Here is a 20,017-nt window from a genome sequence, read left to right on the forward strand (position 1 = left end):
AAATGGTGCTAAACTGTTGCAAATTCTCCCCAGAAAGGTTTGGCGGTGGAAACAGAAGGCTTTTTGTCATAGGAAAGGAAATCAGCCCTCGAAGACAAAACCTGTGAAAAAAAAAAATTCTAAGCCCCGGGGTCACAACTTCAGCAAAAATCTGAAATTCTCCAGTTCACTCAAAAATGATGCCAAACTGTTGCAAATTCTCCCCTGAAAGGTTTGGCAGTGGAAACAGAAGGCTTTTTGTCATAGGAAAGGAAATCAGCCCTCGACAACTTTACCTGTGAAAAAAAAAAATTCTAAGCCCCGGGGTCACAATTTCAGGAAAAATCTGAAATTCTCCAGTTCACTCAAAAATGGTGCCAAACTGTTGCAAATTCTCCCCTGAAAGGTTTGGCGGCGGAAACAGAAGGCTTTTTGTCATCGGAAACGAAATCAGCCCTCGAAGACAAAACCTGTGGGGAAAAAAATTTCTAAGCCCCGGGGTCACAATTTCAGCAAAAATCTGAAATTGTCCAATTCTCTCAAAAATGGTGCTAAACTGTTGCAAATTCTCCCCTGAAAGGTTTGGTGGTGGAAACAGAAGGCTTTTTGTCATAGGAAAGGAAATCAGCCCTCGAAGACAAAACCTGTGGAAAAAAAAAATTCTAAGCCCCGGGGTCACAACTTCAGCAAAAATCTGAAATTCTCCAGTTCACTCAAAAATGATGCCAAACTGTTGCAAATTCTCGCCTGAAAGGTTTGGCAGTGGAAACAGAAGGCTTTTTGTCATAGGAAAGGAAATCAGCCCTCGACAACTTTACCTGTGAAAAAAAAAAATTCTAAGCCCCGGGGTCACAATTTCAGCAAAAATCTGAAATTCTCCAGTTCACTCAAAAATGGTGCCAAACTGTTGAAAATTCTCCCCTGAAAGGTTTGGCGGTGGAAACAGAAGGCTTTTTGTCATCGGAAATGAAATCAGCCCTCGAAGACAAAACCTGTGAAAAAAATAAATTCTAAGCCCCGGGGTCACAATTTCAGCAAAAATCTGAAATTCTCCAGTTCACTCAAAAATGGTGCCAAACTGTTGCAAATTCTCCCCTGAAAGGTTTGGCGGTGGAAACAGAAGTCTTTTTGTCATAGGAAATGAAATCAGCCCTCGAAGACAAAACCTGTGGAAAAAAAAAATTCTAAGCCCCGGGGTCACAACTTCAGCAAAAATCTGAAATTCTCCAGTTCACTCAAAAATGATGCCAAACTGTTGCAAATTCTCCCCAGAAAGGTTTGGCGGTGGAAACAGAAGGCTTTTTGTCATAGGAAATGAAATCAGCCCTCGAAGACAAAACCTGTGGAAAAAAAAATTTCTAAGCCCCGGGGTCACAACTTCAGCAGAAATCTGAAATTCTCCAATTCTCTCAAAAATGATGCTAAACTGTTGCAAATTCTCCCCTGAAAGGTTTGGCGGTGGAAACAGAAGGCTTTTTGTCATAGGAAAGGAAATCAGCCCTCGACAACTTTACCTGTGAAAAAAAAAATTTCTAAGCCCCGGGGTCACAATTTCAGCAAAAATCTGAAAATGTCCAATTCTCTCAAAAATGGTGCTAAACTGTTGCAAATTCTCCCCTTAAATGTTTGGCGGTGGAAACAGAAGGCTTTTTGTCATAGGAAATGAAATCAGCCCTCGACAACTTTACCTGTGAAAAAAATAAATTCTAAGCCCCGGGGTCACAATTTCAGCAAAAATCTGAAATTCTCCAGTTCACTCAAAAATGGTGCCAAACTGTTGAAAATTCTTCCCTGAAAGGTTTGGCGGTGGAAACAGAAGGCTTTTTGTCATAGGAAAGGAAATCAGCCCTCGAAGACAAAACCTGTGAAAAAAAAAAATTCTAAGCCCCGGGGTCACAACTTCAGCAAAAATCTGAAATTCTCCAATTCTCTCAAAAATGGTGCTAAACTGTTGCAAATTCTCCCCTGAAAGGTTTGGCGGTGGAAACAGAAGGCTTTTTGTCATAGGAAAGGAAATCAGCCCTCGACAACTTTACCTGTGAAAAAAAAATTTCTAAGTCCCGGGGTCACAATTTCAGCAAAAATCTGATATTCTGCAATTCTCTCAAAAATGGTGCTAAACTGTTGCAAATTCTCCCCAGAAAGGTTTGGCGGTGGAAACAGAAGGCTTTTTGTCATAGGAAAGGAAATCAGCCCTCGACAACTTTACCTGTGAAAAAAATAAATTCTAAGCCCCGGGGTCACAACTTCAGCAAAAATCTGAAATTCTCCAGTTCACTCAAAAATGATGCCAAACTGTTGCAAATTCTCCCCTGAAAGGTTTGGCAGTGGAAACAGAAGCCTTTTTGTCATAGGAAAGGAAATCAGCCCTCGACAACTTTACCTGTGAAAAAAAAAAATTCTAAGCCCCGGGGTCACAATTTCAGCAAAAATCTGAAATTCTCCAGTTCACTCAAAAATGGTGCCAAACTGTTGCAAATTCTCCCCTGAAAGGTTTGGCGGTGGAAACAGAAGGCTTTTTGTCATCGGAAATGAAATCAGCCCTCGAAGACAAAACCTGTGAAAAAAATAAATTCTAAGCCCCGGGGTCACAATTTCAGCAAAAATCTGAAATTCTCCAGTTCACTCAAAAATGGTGCCAAACTGTTGCAAATTCTCCCCTGAAAGGTTTGGCGGTGGAAACAGAAGTCTTTTTGTCATCGGAAATGAAATCAGCCCTCGAAGACAAAACCTGTGAAAAAAAAAAATTCTAAGCCCCGGGGTCACAACTTCAGCAAAAATCTGAAATTCTCCAATTCTCTCAAAAATGGTGCTAAACTGTTGCAAATTCTCCCCTGAAAGGTTTGGCGGTGGAAACAGAAGGCTTTTTGGCATAGGAAAGGAAATCAGCCCTCGACAACTTTACCTGTGAAAAAAAAATTTCTACGTCCCGGGGTCACAATTTCAGCAAAAATCTGATATTCTGCAATTCTCTCAAAAATGGTGCTAAACTGTTGCAAATTCTCCCCAGAAAGGTTTGGCGGTGGAAACAGAAGGCTTTTTGTCATAGGAAAGGAAATCAGCCCTCGAAGACAAAACCTGTGAAAAAAAAAAATTCTAAGCCCCGGGGTCACAACTTCAGCAAAAATCTGAAATTCTCCAGTTCACTCAAAAATGATGCCAAACTGTTGCAAATTCTCCCCTGAAAGGTTTGGCAGTGGAAACAGAAGGCTTTTTGTCATAGGAAAGGAAATCAGCCCTCGACAACTTTACCTGTGAAAAAAAAAAATTCTAAGCCCCGGGGTCACAATTTCAGGAAAAATCTGAAATTCTCCAGTTCACTCAAAAATGGTGCCAAACTGTTGCAAATTCTCCCCTGAAAGGTTTGGCGGCGGAAACAGAAGGCTTTTTGTCATCGGAAACGAAATCAGCCCTCGAAGACAAAACCTGTGGGGAAAAAAATTTCTAAGCCCCGGGGTCACAATTTCAGCAAAAATCTGAAATTGTCCAATTCTCTCAAAAATGGTGCTAAACTGTTGCAAATTCTCCCCTGAAAGGTTTGGTGGTGGAAACAGAAGGCTTTTTGTCATAGGAAAGGAAATCAGCCCTCGACAACTTTACCTGTGAAAAAAAAAATTTCTAAGCCCCGGGGTCACAATTTCAGCAAAAATCTGAAATTCTCCAGTTCACTCAAAAATGGTGCCAAACTGTTGCAAATTCTCCCCTGAAAGGTTTGGCGGTGGAAACAGAAGGCTTTCTGTCATAGGAAATGAAATCAGCCCTCGACAACTTTACCTGTGAAAAAAAAAATTCTAAGCTCCGGGGTCACAACTTCAGCAAAAATCTGAAATTCTCCAATTCTCTCAAAAATGGTGCCAAACTGTTGCAAATTCTCCCCTGAAAGGTTTGGCGGTGGAAACAGAAGGCTTTTTGTCATAGGAAAGGAAATCAGCCCTCGACAACTTTACCTGTGAAAAAAAAAATTTCTAAGCCCCGGGGTCACAATTTCAGCAAAAATCTGAAATTCTCCAGTTCACTCAAAAATGGTGCCAAACTGTTGCAAATTCTCCCCTGAAAGGTTTGGCGGTGGAAACAGAAGGCTTTCTGTCATAGGAAATGAAATCAGCCCTCGACAACTTTACCTGTGGAAAAAAAAAATTCTAAGCTCCGGGGTCACAACTTCAGCAAAAATCTGAAATTCTCCAATTCTCTCAAAAATGGTGCCAAACTGTTGCAAATTCTCCCCTGAAAGGTTTGGCGGTGGAAACAGAAGGCTTTTTGTCATAGGAAAGGAAATCAGCCCTCGACAACTTTACCTGTGAAAAAAAAAATTTCTAAGCCCCGGGGTCACAATTTCAGCAAAAATCTGAAATTGTCCAATTCTCTCAAAAATGGTGCTAAACTGTTGCAAATTCTCCCCTGAAAGGTTTGGCAGTGGAAACAGAAGGCTTTTTGTCATAGGAAAGGAAATCAGCCCTCGACAACTTTACCTGTGAAAAAAAAAAATTCTAAGCCCCGGGGTCACAATTTCAGCAAAAATCTGAAATTCTCCAGTTCACTCAAAAATGGTGCCAAACTGTTGCAAATTCTCCCCTGAAAGGTTTGGCGGTGGAAACAGAAGGCTTTTTGTCATCGGAAATGAAATCAGCCCTCGAAGACAAAACCTGTGGAAAAAAAAAATTCTAAGCCCCGGGGTCACAACTTCAGCAAAAATCTGAAATTCTCCAATTCTCTCAAAAATGGTGCTAAACTGTTGCAAATTCTCCCCTGAAAGGTTTGGCGGTGGAAACAGAAGGCTTTTTGTCATAGAAAAGGAAATCAGCCCTCAACAACTTTACCTGTGAAAAAAAAATTTCTACGTCCCGGGGTCACAATTTCAGCAAAAATCTGATATTCTGCAATTCTCTCAAAAATGGTGCTAAACTGTTGCAAATTCTCCCCAGAAAGGTTTGGCGGTGGAAACAGAAGGCTTTTTGTCATAGGAAAGGAAATCAGCCCTCGAAGACAAAACCTGTGAAAAAAAAAATTCTAAGCCCCGGGGTCACAACTTCAGCAAAAATCTGAAATTCTCCAGTTCACTCAAAAATGATGCCAAACTGTTGCAAATTCTCCCCTGAAAGGTTTGGCAGTGGAAACAGAAGGCTTTTTGTCATAGGAAAGGAAATCAGCCCTCGACAACGTTACCTGTGAAAAAAAAAAAATTCTAAGCCCCGGGGTCATAATTTCAGGAAAAATCTGAAATTCTCCAGTTCACTCAAAAATGGTGCCAAACTGTTGCAAATTCTCCCCTGAAAGGTTTGGCGGTGGAAACAGAAGGCTTTTTCTCATCGGAAATGAAATCAGCCCTCGAAGACAAAACCTGTGGGGAAAAAAATTTCTAAGCCCCGGGGTCACAATTTCAGCAAAAATCTGAAATTGTCCAATTCTCTCAAAAATGGTGCTAAACTGTTGCAAATTCTCCCCTGAAAGGTTTGGCGGTGGAAACAGAAGTCTTTTTGTCATCGGAAATGAAATCAGCCCTCGAAGACAAAACCTGTGAAAAAAAAAAATTCTAAGCCCCGGGGTCACAACTTCAGCAAAAATCTGAAATTCTCCAATTCTCTCAAAAATGGTGCTAAACTGTTGCAAATTCTCCCCTGAAAGGTTTGGCGGTGGAAACAGAAGGCTTTTTGGCATAGGAAAGGAAATCAGCCCTCGACAACTTTACCTGTGAAAAAAAAATTTCTACGTCCCGGGGTCACAATTTCAGCAAAAATCTGATATTCTGCAATTCTCTCAAAAATGGTGCTAAACTGTTGCAAATTCTCCCCAGAAAGGTTTGGCGGTGGAAACAGAAGGCTTTTTGTCATAGGAAAGGAAATCAGCCCTCGAAGACAAAACCTGTGAAAAAAAAAAATTCTAAGCCCCGGGGTCACAACTTCAGCAAAAATCTGAAATTCTCCAGTTCACTCAAAAATGATGCCAAACTGTTGCAAATTCTCCCCTGAAAGGTTTGGCAGTGGAAACAGAAGGCTTTTTGTCATAGGAAAGGAAATCAGCCCTCGACAACTTTACCTGTGAAAAAAAAAAATTCTAAGCCCCGGGGTCACAATTTCAGGAAAAATCTGAAATTCTCCAGTTCACTCAAAAATGGTGCCAAACTGTTGCAAATTCTCCCCTGAAAGGTTTGGCGGCGGAAACAGAAGGCTTTTTGTCATCGGAAACGAAATCAGCCCTCGAAGACAAAACCTGTGGGGAAAAAAATTTCTAAGCCCCGGGGTCACAATTTCAGCAAAAATCTGAAATTGTCCAATTCTCTCAAAAATGGTGCTAAACTGTTGCAAATTCTCCCCTGAAAGGTTTGGTGGTGGAAACAGAAGGCTTTTTGTCATAGGAAAGGAAATCAGCCCTCGACAACTTTACCTGTGAAAAAAAAAATTTCTAAGCCCCGGGGTCACAATTTCAGCAAAAATCTGAAATTCTCCAGTTCACTCAAAAATGGTGCCAAACTGTTGCAAATTCTCCCCTGAAAGGTTTGGCGGTGGAAACAGAAGGCTTTCTGTCATAGGAAATGAAATCAGCCCTCGACAACTTTACCTGTGAAAAAAAAAATTCTAAGCTCCGGGGTCACAACTTCAGCAAAAATCTGAAATTCTCCAATTCTCTCAAAAATGGTGCCAAACTGTTGCAAATTCTCCCCTGAAAGGTTTGGCGGTGGAAACAGAAGGCTTTTTGTCATAGGAAAGGAAATCAGCCCTCGACAACTTTACCTGTGAAAAAAAAAATTTCTAAGCCCCGGGGTCACAATTTCAGCAAAAATCTGAAATTCTCCAGTTCACTCAAAAATGGTGCCAAACTGTTGCAAATTCTCCCCTGAAAGGTTTGGCGGTGGAAACAGAAGGCTTTCTGTCATAGGAAATGAAATCAGCCCTCGACAACTTTACCTGTGGAAAAAAAAAATTCTAAGCTCCGGGGTCACAACTTCAGCAAAAATCTGAAATTCTCCAATTCTCTCAAAAATGGTGCCAAACTGTTGCAAATTCTCCCCTGAAAGGTTTGGCGGTGGAAACAGAAGGCTTTTTGTCATAGGAAAGGAAATCAGCCCTCGACAACTTTACCTGTGAAAAAAAAAATTTCTAAGCCCCGGGGTCACAATTTCAGCAAAAATCTGAAATTGTCCAATTCTCTCAAAAATGGTGCTAAACTGTTGCAAATTCTCCCCTGAAAGGTTTGGCAGTGGAAACAGAAGGCTTTTTGTCATAGGAAAGGAAATCAGCCCTCGACAACTTTACCTGTGAAAAAAAAAAATTCTAAGCCCCGGGGTCACAATTTCAGCAAAAATCTGAAATTCTCCAGTTCACTCAAAAATGGTGCCAAACTGTTGCAAATTCTCCCCTGAAAGGTTTGGCGGTGGAAACAGAAGGCTTTTTGTCATCGGAAATGAAATCAGCCCTCGAAGACAAAACCTGTGGAAAAAAAAAATTCTAAGCCCCGGGGTCACAACTTCAGCAAAAATCTGAAATTCTCCAATTCTCTCAAAAATGGTGCTAAACTGTTGCAAATTCTCCCCTGAAAGGTTTGGCGGTGGAAACAGAAGGCTTTTTGTCATAGAAAAGGAAATCAGCCCTCGACAACTTTACCTGTGAAAAAAAAATTTCTACGTCCCGGGGTCACAATTTCAGCAAAAATCTGATATTCTGCAATTCTCTCAAAAATGGTGCTAAACTGTTGCAAATTCTCCCCAGAAAGGTTTGGCGGTGGAAACAGAAGGCTTTTTGTCATAGGAAAGGAAATCAGCCCTCGAAGACAAAACCTGTGAAAAAAAAAATTCTAAGCCCCGGGGTCACAACTTCAGCAAAAATCTGAAATTCTCCAGTTCACTCAAAAATGATGCCAAACTGTTGCAAATTCTCCCCTGAAAGGTTTGGCAGTGGAAACAGAAGGCTTTTTGTCATAGGAAAGGAAATCAGCCCTCGACAACGTTACCTGTGAAAAAAAAAAAATTCTAAGCCCCGGGGTCATAATTTCAGGAAAAATCTGAAATTCTCCAGTTCACTCAAAAATGGTGCCAAACTGTTGCAAATTCTCCCCTGAAAGGTTTGGCGGTGGAAACAGAAGGCTTTTTCTCATCGGAAATGAAATCAGCCCTCGAAGACAAAACCTGTGGGGAAAAAAATTTCTAAGCCCCGGGGTCACAATTTCAGCAAAAATCTGAAATTGTCCAATTCTCTCAAAAATGGTGCTAAACTGTTGCAAATTCTCCCCTGAAAGGTTTGGTGGTGGAAACAGAAGGCTTTTTGTCATAGGAAAGGAAATCAGCCCTCGACAACTTTACCTGTGAAAAAAAAAATTTCTAAGCCCCGGGGTCACAATTTCAGCAAAAATCTGAAATTCTCCAGTTCACTCAAAAATGGTGCCAAACTGTTGCAAATTCTCCCCTGAAAGGTTTGGCGGTGGAAACAGAAGGCTTTCTGTCATAGGAAATGAAATCAGCCCTCGACAACTTTACCTGTGAAAAAAAAAATTCTAAGCTCCGGGGTCACAACTTCAGCAAAAATCTGAAATTCTCCAATTCTCTCAAAAATGGTGCCAAACTGTTGCAAATTCTCCCCTGAAAGGTTTGGCGGTGGAAACAGAAGGCTTTTTGTCATAGGAAAGGAAAACAGCCCTCGACAACTTTACCTGTGAAAAAAAAAAATTCTAAGCCCCGGGGTCACAATTTCAGCAAAAATCTGAAATTCTCCAGTTCACTCAAAAATGGTGCCAAACTGTTGCAAATTCTCCCCTGAAAGGTTTGGCGGTGGAAACAGAAGGCTTTCTGTCATAGGAAATGAAATCAGCCCTCGACAACTTTACCTGTGGGAAAAAAAAATTCTAAGCTCCGGGGTCACAACTTCAGCAAAAATCTGAAATTCTCCAATTCTCTCAAAAATGGTGCCAAACTGTTGCAAATTCTCCCCTGAAAGGTTTGGCGGTGGAAACAGAAGGCTTTTTGTCATAGGAAAGGAAATCAGCCCTCGACAACTTTACCTGTGAAAAAAAAAATTTCTAAGCCCCGGGGTCACAATTTCAGCAAAAATCTGAAATTGTCCAATTCTCTCAAAAATGGTGCTAAACTGTTGCAAATTCTCCCCTGAAAGGTTTGGCGGTGGAAACAGAGGGCTTTTTGTCATAGGAAATGAAATCAGCCCTCGAAGACAAAACCTGTGAAAAAAAAAATTTCTAAGCCCCGGGGTCACAATTTCAGCAAAAATCTGAAATTCTCCAGTTCACTCAAAAATGGTGCCAAACTGTTGCAAATTCTCCCCTGAAAGGTTTGGCGGTGGAAACAGAAGGCTTTCTGTCATAGGAAATGAAATCAGCCCTCGACAACTTTACCTGTGAAAAAAAAAAATTCTAAGCTCCGGGGTCACAACTTCAGCAAAAATCTGAAATTCTCCAATTCTCTCAAAAATGGTGCCAAACTGTTGCAAATTCTCCCCTGAAAGGTTTGGCGGTGGAAACAGAAGTCTTTTTGTCATAGGAAATGAAATCAGCCCTCGAAGACAAAACCTGTGAAAAAAAAAAATTCTAAGCTCCGGGGTCACAATTTCAGCAAAAATCTGAAATTCTCCAATTCTCTCAAAAATGGTGCCAAACTGTTGCAAATTCTCCCCTGAAAGGTTTGGCGGTGGAAACAGAAGGCTTTTTGTCATAGGAAATGAAATCAGCCCTCGACAACTTTACCTGTGAAAAAAATAAATTCTATGCCCCGGGGTCACAATTTCAGCAAAAATCTGAAATTCTCCAGTTCACTCAAAAATGGTGCCAAACTGTTGCAAATTCTCCCCTGAAAGGTTTGGCGGTGGAAACAGAAGTCTTTTTGTCATAGGAAATGAAATCAGCCCTCGAAGACAAAACCTGTGAAAAAAAAAATTCTAAGCCCCGGGGTCACAACTTCAGCAAAAATCTGAAATTCTCCAATTCTCTCAAAAATGGTGCTAAACTGTTGCAAATTCTCCCCTGAAAGGTTTGGAGGTGGAAACAGAAGGCTTTTTGTCATAGGAAAGGAAATCAGCCCTCGACAACTTTACCTGTGAAAAAAAAATTTCTAAGCCCCGGGGTCACAATTTCAGCAAAAATCTGAAATTGTCCAATTCTCTCAAAAATGGTGCTAAACTGTTGCAAATTCTCCCCTGAAAGGTTTGGCGGTGGAAACAGCAGGCTTTTTGTCATAGGAAATGAAATCAGCCCTCGACAACTTTACCTGTGAAAAAAAAATATTCTAAGCTCCGGGGTCACAACTTCAGCAAAAATCTGAAATTCTCCAATTCTCTCAAAAATGGTGCCAAACTGTTGCAAATTCTCCCCTGAAAGGTTTGGCGGTGGAAACAGAAGGCTTTTTGTCATAGGAAAGGAAATCAGCCCTCGACAACATTACCTGTGAAAAAAAAAATTTCTAAGCCCCGGGGTCACAATTTCAGCAAAAATCTGAAATTCTCCAGTTCACTCAAAAATGGTGCCAAACTGTTGCAAATTCTCCCCTGAAAGGTTTGGCGGTGGAAACAGAAGGCTTTCTGTCATAGGAAATGAAATCAGCCCTCGACAACTTTACCTGTGAAAAAAAAAAATTCTAAGCTCCGGGGTCACAACTTCAGCAAAAATCTGAAATTCTCCAATTCTCTCAAAAATGGTGCCAAACTGTTGCAAATTCTCCCCTGAAAGGTTTGGCGGTGGAAACAGAAGGCTTTTTGTCATAGGAAAGGAAATCAGCCCTCGACAACTTTACCTGTGAAAAAAATAAATTCTATGCCCCGGGGTCACAATTTCAGCAAAAATCTGAAATTGTCCAATTCTCTCAAAAATGGTGCTAAACTGTTGCAAATTCTCCCCTGAAAGGTTTGGCGGTGGAAACAGAAGGCTTTTTGTCATAGGAAATGAAATCAGCCCTCGAAGACAAAACCTGTGAAAAAAAAAATTTCTAAGCCCCGGGGTCACAACTTCAGCAAAAATCTGAAATTCTCCAATTCTCTCAAAAATAGTGCTAAACTGTTGCAAATTCTCCCCTGAAAGGTTTGGCGGTGGAAACAGAAGGTTTTTTGTCATAGGAAAGGAAATCAGTCCTCGACAACTTTACCTGTGAAAAAAAAAATTTCTAAGCCCCGGGGTCACAATTTCAGCAAAAATCTGAAATTGTCCAATTCTCTCAAAAATGGTGCTAAACTGTTGCAAATTCTTCCCTGAAAGGTTTGGCGGTGGAAACAGAAGGCTTTTTGTCATAGGAAAGGAAATCAGCCCTCGACAACTTTACTTGTGAAAAAAAAAATTTCTAAGCCCCGGGGTCACAATTTCAGCAAAAATCTGAAATTCTCCAGTTCACTCAAAAATGGTGCCAAACTGTTGCAAATCCTCCCCAGAAAGGTTTGGCGGTGGAAACAGAAGGCCTTCTGTCATAGGAAATGAAATCAGCCCTCGACAAATTTACCTGTGAAAAAAAAAAATTCTAAGCCCCGGGGTCACAACTTCAGCAAAAATCTGAAATTCTCCAATTCTCTCAAAAATGGTGCCAAACTGTTGCAAATTCTCCCCTGAAAGGTTTGGCGGTGGAAACAGAAGTCTTTTTTCATGGAACTTTGAAGTGTCAGGCATAGCCCTATTGGCTTTAGCCCAAACGTAGCAGAGTTTTCCTGCACAGCGAGGAAGCTAGTTGCGGCAGTAATGACTAGTCAGCTAGACTCAGAATAACTATTTACAGGATTTATTAAAAGGAAAAATAAAACCAGCAGAGTTTCTGCATACAAATAAAGCAAAATAAATCCTCTCTTTCTCTCTCTCAAAACCATACACAGCACTTCTAACTCCTAACACACCTCACACCAAACTGAGCTAGCAATCCCTTGATAACAGAGTTGAGTGCTGGTCGTTAACCAATCAGAGTGAGTAGTTTCTAGGTCAAGCAGACCTGGGCTTTCTGCCAAGAGTAAATTGACACCAGCTTGAGTTAATTGTGCGAAGCTAGAATCTGCAAGTTTCCCACGAGAACCAATTAACAGAAACTGAACACCCCCTCACAGATTCTGCTGAACAATTAACTCCAAATACACCTATGTAGGAGATTATTTTTCCAGCAAACCTAAACCCTTGCACATTCGCTTGTTCTTTATCTTTGCCAATGGTTTAGTTAACACATCTGCTACATTTTCTTCACTTGATACATAAGTACAGGTGATTACATTGTCTTGTACACAGCAACGTACATTTTGGTATTTTACAGAGATATGTTTGGAACGCGATTTGAAACCCTCTGTTTTACTTAAGGTTATACAAGCTTGATTATCAATGTAAACTTGTACTGGTTCTCCACAATTTACATTTAAATCTGCCATCAAATGCTTGAAATAAATCACCTCGTTGCACAATTCACTCAATGCGGCGTACTCAGATTCCGTTGATGACACACTTACAACGTCTTGCTTGCGTGACCGCCAGCTGATTAAAGCTCCACCGACCATTATGACTAGTCCTGTGACAGATTTTCTATCCGGCAAATTTCCCCAGTCACTATCACAGTAGCAACTCAACATTTCGTCCTCGGAAGAATTTAATTGTAACATATAGCCAATTGTCTGTTTGAGGTATCTCAGAACTTGTTTTACCCCTTTCCAGGCATTTAGTGTGGGTTTTGAGACCAATCTACTTAATATGCCTACTGCGTAGCTAATATCAGGTCTGGACCACTGTGCTAGATACAATAAACTTCCAATTACAGAGTGATATACATCAGGGTGTTCAAATTCAGGACTCTCATCTATGTGAAGTGTTTTTATGAAACCTGGATCCATAGGCACCACTGCCCCTTTGCAATCCTGCATCCTGTATGTAGTCAGTAGTTGTTTAACTTTGTTCTGCTGACTAATTAGACAGCTGCCATCTTGGGCCCAGCACACTTCCAACCCTAGATATGTCCTAACCGGGCCTAAGTCTTTCACTTTGAACTTACTGGACAATTGCTTGGCAAATCTTTTAGTTTGTTTATCTGTTTTGCAGGCATACAATACATCATCTACATAAATCAGACAAAACTCTTGATCACTGCCTGTACCACGTACATAAACACAATTGTCAGCTGTACTCTGCTTGAAACCAAATGACACTAAGGCCTCATGGAAACATTTGTTCCAAGATCTTGCAGCCTGTTTGAGACCATATAGAGCTTTGTTTAATTTCAACACTCTATTGGAACCTGTCTCATAACCAGGCGGTTCGGCTAGATACAGGTCTTCTGATATTGATGCATGTAAATATGCAGTCTGGATATCAAAATGGTTTAACAGGAGTTTTCTCTTTGCTCCAAGCGTTAAAATCAGCCTTACACTGTCCCCCTTAGCAGTAGGGGAAAAAGTTTCGTCATAATCTTTTCCAGGCCTCTGAGAGTATCCTTGAGCAACTAAACGAGCTTTGTATTTGTACTCTCCTGTCACCAGAGGTTTAAGTTTGTACACCCACCTGCAGCCTACAATCTTTGCCCCCTCAGGCGCTGCTACTGGTGTAAAAACCTTGTGCTCATTCAGAGAGGACATCTCTTCCTCCATTGCCTGTTTCCAGCGCTCTGCCTCCTCTTTTGGTAACTTTAACACCTCCTGAAAACTCTTGGGTTCTGCACTTACACTAAACACATTTGCAGTATCAGGAGAAAAACGCACCGGAGGCACTCCTTTATTTTGTCTTTTAGATCTTCTGGGAGAAAATTTTTCTTCTGACCCACTTTCCTCCTCAGAACTACGACCTCTCTTTTGTTGCTTAGCAACTGGTCTTTGGCTAACTCCACTTTCTTGAGAGCTCTTATCTGAACTTTCCTCCCCCTCAGACTCTGATTCTCTATGTTTACCTTCAGAGTCATGAAGCTCCTGGGAAGGTTCAAACCAAACCTCAGTATTGGCATGTAGTCTCTCCCAGCCACTATGTTCACAAAAACTGGCATTCCTGGAGATCACAATGCCATTTGTCCCTTCAGCAAAACGGAAACCTTTTCCCAGCTCCTGGTAACCCACAAACACTAACTGTTTGGTCTTAGGATCTCCCTTCTTTCTCATTTGTTTCGGAATTAATACCCAGGCTTTTGATCCAAACACATGCAAATGGTCAATTTTAGGTTTTTTCTGAAACAATTTAAAGTACGGGGTTGTACCTATTGTTTGATGAAAGAGCCTATTTTGGAGATAACACGCGGTGAGCATGCTCTCCCCCCAATAAGACATGGGCAAATCAGCATCATCAAGCATGGCAAACATCATATCTTGTAAAGATCTGTTTTTTCGCTCTGCAACGCCATTCTCCTCTGGGGAAAAAACGTTCGTTTTTCTATGCCCAATGCCACGCTTTTGTAACCAATCTTTAAAAGCATTTGACATAAATTCGCCACCTCTGTCCGTCTGAATCCTTTTGAGTTTAACAGACAGAAATCTTTCCACAGATGCCACCCAGCCTTTAAACGTAGTGAACACGTCACCCTTATTCTTCATGGGAAAAACCCAGGAGTAACGCGTGGCGTCATCCACAATTGTTAGTGAAAAGCGCGATCCACCCCTGCTTACAGCAAATGGACCAATTACGTCCATGTGAACCAGCTGTAGCGGTGACTCACTAACTCTGTCACTTCTGGGGTAAGAGACTCTGTGGGTTTTAACCTTTTTACAAACATTACAATCAAGGTACTTGTTACAACTCTTTAAATTACCCCCATCAGCCAATTCAGACATTTTTAGTACACTTTTCCAGCAAGCATGCCCCATTTTCCTATGCAATAAGTGCACACAGTTGTCATGTATAGCTTTGTTATTCACTGCAGGCTGAGGTTTACTGACTACTGCTGCAACTTGAGATCCTGCTTTAAGCCAAAACAAGCCTCCCTCTGACTTAGCAGTGCCTAAAATCTCACCAGCCTTCTTAATAATGCAACTGTCTCCTTCAAAATACACTTTAAACCCAGCTTTTAGCAAACAATCTACAGACATCAGATTGCTCCTTAATGACGGCACACAAAGTACATTTTGTAGGCATTCATGAAGACAAGGAACAAAAACTGCACCCCCCGAAATCACTTCGGAAGTACTTCCGTCTGCTAGAGCCACCTGGCTGCGCTGTGCTGAGTCCTTGGAAACAAACAATTCATCTGAATTCACGATGTGGCGAGATGCTCCCGAATCGACCACCCAGACCGCTTGTTTCTCATCGGCAATCTTGACCTCGCCGGTCACCAGCTGAGCCGACTGTTTTCGTTTGAAGAATTTCCTTTTACGCTGCTGCTGCTGATCTCGTCTCTGCTCCTGCACCGGCAACTGAGACTTGACCAACTCCGGACATTGTCGTTTTAGATGCGCTGAAGACCCACATCGGAAACAACGCCTAACAGCAAACGCTGACTCCTCACCAGTACGCTGCTTTTGCTCCACCTCTGGCATGGCATGAGAACTCCTTCCAAACCGCCCACCTGTAGAAGCCTCTGCAGCCACCGACCTTTCTTGCCTCTTCTGCCATTCTTCAATCAAACGCCCAGTAACGTAACTGACTGATAAATCATGCTCCTGCATGCCTTCTAGAGACAAAACTAAATTATCCCAGCTTTCCGGGAGAGAACTCAAAATAATAGCCACCTTCTCCTGCTGGTCTAACGCACAGTCTCTTTCCTGTAGCGCTGCAAACTTTAACTGTAAACTGTGTAGGTGTTCCTGCATTGTAACCCCAGGCTGTAACATTGCCTTGTACAATGCCTTGCGAATGAACAGCTTGGAAACCGCTGTTTCACGCACATGGAGTTCTTTAAGTGCTTGCCACACACCTCTAGCTGTCTTGATTCCCCTCACATACGGCAACTGGGAATCTTCCAGCCCCAAGACAATTGTGGCCCTTGCTCTTTGGTCTTTATCGAGGTCTTCATCATCAGGCTTCGCAGGAAACTTACTCACCACCTGCCAGAGACGATCCCTCTGCAGCACTGCCTGCATGCGTTCCGACCACAGCAAGTAATTGGAGTCATTCAGACGCTCAAAAGCCATCTGAACTGGTTGTGAGGCCATCTTGAGAGCGATGTCCCTGGAACCCGGAACCAGCTACTCACGACCACCGAGAGAGAAAACAGGAACCACAGCACCCAGCACTCACACGCTGCAGCTGTTGTCCTTGTGTCCACTGCGTCACCAGCTCACCACAGTCAGGAACCAGCCACTGTCCATCTGCTGCACCGACAGGAACAACAACTTCTGGGACTACTGGAACCAACACCGTTGATGCTGACACCACCACAACTCAGGCTGGCAGCACAATGCCCATAACCTCATGGAACTTTGAAGTGTCAGGCATAGCCCTATTGGCTTTAGCCCAAACGTAGCAGAGTTTTCCTGCACAGCGAGGAAGCTAGTTGCGGCAGTAATGACTAGTCAGCTAGACTCAGAATAACTATTTACAGGATTTATTAAAAGGAAAAATAAAACCAGCAGAGTTTCTGCATACAAATAAAGCAAAATAAATCCTCTCTTTCTCTCTCTCAAAACCATACACAGCACTTCTAACTCCTAACACACCTCACACCAAACTGAGCTAGCAATCCCTTGATAACAGAGTTGAGTGCTGGTCGTTAACCAATCAGAGTGAGTAGTTTCTAGGTCAAGCAGACCTGGGCTTTCTGCCAAGAGTAAATTGACACCAGCTTGAGTTAATTGTGCGAAGCTAGAATCTGCAAGTTTCCCACGAGAACCAATTAACAGAAACTGAACATTTTTGTCATAAGAAATGAAATCAGCCCTCGAAGACAAAACCTGTGAAAAAAAAAATTCTAAGCCCCGGGGTCACAATTTCAGCAAAAATCTGAAATTCTCCAATTCTCTCAAAAATGGTGCCAAACTGTTGCAAATTCTCCCCTTAAAGGTTTGGCGGTGGAAACAGAAGGCTCTTTGTCATAGGAAATGAAATCAGCCCTCGACAACTTTACCTGTGAAAAAAATAAATTCTAAGCCCCGGGGTCACAATTTCAGCAAAAATCTGAAATTCTCCAGTTCACTCAAAAATGGTGCCAAACTGTTGCAAATTCTCCCCTGAAAGGTTTGACGGTGGAAACAGAAGGCTTTTTGTCATAGGAAATCAAATCAGCCCTCGAAGACAAAACCTGTGAAAAAAAAAATTTCTAAGCCCCGGGGTCACAATTTCAGCAAAAATCTGAAATTCTCCAATTCTCTCAAAAATGGTGCCAAACTGTTGCAAATTCTCCCCTTAAAGGTTTGGCGGTGGAAACAGAAGGCTTTTTGTCATAGGAAATGAAATCAGCCCTCGAAGACAAAACCTGTGAAAAAAAAAATTCTAAGCCCCGGGGTCACAACTTCAGCAAAAATCTGAAATTCTCCAATTCTCTCAAAAATGGTGCCAAACTGTTGCAAATTCTCCCCTGAAAGGTTTGGCGGTGGAAACAGAAGGCTTTTTGTCATAGGAAATGAAATCAGCCCTCGAAGACAAAACCTGTGAAAAAAAAAATTCTAAGCCCCGGGGTCACAACTTCAGCAAAAATCTGAAATTCTCCAGTTCACTCAAAAATGATGCCAAACTGTTGCAAATTCTCCCCTGAAAGGTTTGGCGGTGGAAACAGAAGGCTTTTTGTCATAGGAAATGAAATCAGCCCTCGACAACTTTACCTGTGAAAAAAATAAATTCTAAGCCCCGGGGTCACAATTTCAGCAAAAATCTGAAATTCTCCAGTTCACTCAAAAATGGTGCCAAACTGTTGCAAATTCTCCCCTGAAAGGTTTGGCGATGGAAACAGAAGGTTTTTTGTCATAGGAAATGAAATCAGCCCTCGAAGACAAAACCTGTGGGGAAAAAAATTTCTAAGCCCCGGGGTCACAACTTCAGCAAAAATCTGAAATTCTCCAATTCTCTCAAAAATGGGGCTAAACTGTTGCAAATTCTCCCCTGAAAGGTTTGGCGGTGGAAACAGAAGGCTTTTTGTCATAGGAAAGGAAATCAGCCCTCGACAACTTTACCTGTGAAAAAAAAAAATTCTAAGCCCCGGGGTCACAATTTCAGCAAAAATCTGAAATTCTCCAATTCTCTCAAAAATGGTGCCAAACTGTTGCAAATTCTCCCCTGAAAGGTTTGGCGGTGGAAACAGAAGTCTTTTTGTCATAGGAAATCAAATCAGCCCTCGAAGACAAAACCTGTGAAAAAAAAAATTCTAAGCCCCGGGGTCACAACTTCAGCAAAAATCTGAAATTCTCCAATTCTCTCAAAAATGGTGCTAAAATGTTGCAAATTCTCCCCTGAAAGGTTTGGCGGTGGAAACAGAAGGCTTTTTGTCATAGGAAAGGAAATCAGCCCTCGACAACTTTACCTGTGGAAAAAAAAATTTCTAAGCCCCGGGGTCACAATTTCAGCAAAAATCTGAAATTGTCCAATTCTCTCAAAAATGGTGCTAAACTGTTGCAAATTCTCCCCTGAAAGGTTTGGCGGTGGAAACAGAAGGCTTTTTGTCATAGGAAATGAAATCAGCCCTCGAGGACAAAACCTGTGAAAAAAAAATTTCTAAGCCCCAGGGTCACAATTTCAGCAAAAATCTGAAATTCTCCAGTTCACTCAAAAATGGTGCCAAATGTTGCAAATTCTCCCCAGAAAGGTTTGGCGGTGGAAACAGAAGGCCTTCTGTCATAGGAAATGAAATCAGCCCTCGACAACTTTACCTGTGAAAAAAAAAAATTCTAAGCCCCGGGGTCACAACTTCAGCAAAAATCTGAAATTCTCCAATTCTCTCAAAAATGGTGCCAAACTGTTGCAAATTCTCCCCTGAAAGGTTTGGCGGTGGAAACAGAAGTCTTTTTGTCATAAAAAATGAAATCAGCCCTCGAAGACAAAACCTGTGAAAAAAAAAATTCTAAGCCCCGGGGTCACAATTTCAGCAAAAATCTGAAATTCTCCAATTCTCTCAAAAATGGTGCCAAACTGTTGCAAATTCTCCCCTGAAAGGTTTGGCGGTGGAAACAGAAGGCTCTTTGTCATAGGAAAGGAAATCAGCCCTCGACAACTTTACCTGTGAAAAAAATAAATTCTAAGCCCCGGGGTCACAATTTCAGCAAAAATCTGAAATTCTCCAGTTCACTCAAAAATGGTGCCAAACTGTTGCAAATTCTCCCCTGAAAGGTTTGGCGGTGGAAACAGAAGGCTTTTTGTCATAGGAAAGGAAATCAGCCCTCGACAACTTTACCTGTGAAAAAAAAAAAATTCTAAGCCCCGGGGTCACAATTTCAGCAAAAATCTGAAATTCTCCAGTTCACTCAAAAATGGTGCCAAACTGTTGCAAATTCTCCCCTGAAAGGTTTGGCGGTGGAAACAGAAGGCTTTCTGTCATAGGAAATGAAATCAGCCCTCGACAACTTTACCTGTGGAAAAAAAAAATTCTAAGCCCCGGGGTCACAACTTCAGCAAAAATCTGAAATTCTCCAATTCTCTCAAAAATGGTGCCAAACTGTTGCAAATTCTCCCCTGAAAGGTTTGGCGGTGGAAACAGAAGGCTTTTTGTCATAAGAAATGAAATCAGCCCTCGAAGACAAAACCTGTGGGGGAAAAAAATTCTAAGCCCCGGGGTCACAATTTCAGCAAAAATCTGAAATTCTCCAATTCTCTCAAAAATGGTGCCAAACTGTTGCAAATTCTCCCCTGAAAGGTTTGGCGGTGGAAACAGAAGGCTTTTTGTCATAGGAAAGGAAATCAGCCCTCGACAACTTTACTTGTGAAAAAAATAAATTATAAGCCCCGGGGTCACAATTTCAGCAAAAATCTGAAATTCTCCAGTTCACTCAAAAATGGTGCCAAACTGTTGCAAATTCTCCCCTGAAAGGTTTGGCGGTGGAAACAGAAGTCTTTTTGTCATAAGAAATGAAATCAGCCCTCGAAGACAAAACCTGTGGGAAAAAAAAATTCTAAGCCCCGGGGTAACAATTTCAGCAAAAAACTGAAATTCTCCAATTCTCTGAAAAATGGTGCCAAACTGTTGCAAATTCTCCCCTGAAAGGTTTGGCGGTTGAAACAGAAGGCTTTTTGTCATAGGAAAGGAAATCAGCCC

The sequence above is a fragment of the Podarcis liolepis genome, assembly GCF_965112155.1.
Source record: "Podarcis liolepis genome assembly, chromosome: 1".
NCBI classification, from domain to species: domain Eukaryota; kingdom Metazoa; phylum Chordata; class Lepidosauria; order Squamata; family Lacertidae; genus Podarcis; species Podarcis liolepis.